This window comes from Microtus ochrogaster, chromosome 21, assembly GCF_000317375.1.
Source record: "Microtus ochrogaster isolate Prairie Vole_2 chromosome 21, MicOch1.0, whole genome shotgun sequence".
Classification (NCBI taxonomy): domain Eukaryota; kingdom Metazoa; phylum Chordata; class Mammalia; order Rodentia; family Cricetidae; genus Microtus; species Microtus ochrogaster.
This window is the reverse complement of record NC_022022.1, coordinates 11,659,339-11,659,855: the sequence shown is the minus strand read 5'-3', so window position 1 is coordinate 11,659,855 and position 517 is coordinate 11,659,339.

Genomic DNA, 517 nt, shown 5'->3' with positions numbered 1-517 from the left:
ACAGCACAGCAGGCTCACCCTTGAAGAGCCCACCATGCAGGGCCTCCTGGGTAGCTGCTTCTCACACACACAGGCAGAGCAAGTCTCTGACAGTGTTCTGCAGGGCCTGTGTCAGAGGGAGGGAACAGCCTACCAGTGTGGGGGCTGAGATCAATCACCCTGCATGGCCATTCCTGGGAGTCAGATGCACAGCCAGGCCAGAGGTCTGGAGCAAGAAGAGCTGGTAGCAGATGCCTGTTGCTGGGCATCCCCTCAAAATTATACCGAGTTGCCAGACTCCTCTTCACACCCAGGATTTCAATACCCTTCCTCGAGTTACTCCTTCCCAAATGTCTCAGGAGAATGGAGGCTGCCTTGCTTTCTTTGAAAGTGGTTTGTCCAGCTAAGCCCTAAATTGGGGCTTACCTGTGCTACAACTGCTGAGTCTCACTGCAAAATGTTTGTGGTCACTTAAGGTGTCTCCTTCCTTTCCCTGGCAGGGTCACCTGTTCACATTTACTTCTGTTTGGGACTGGGT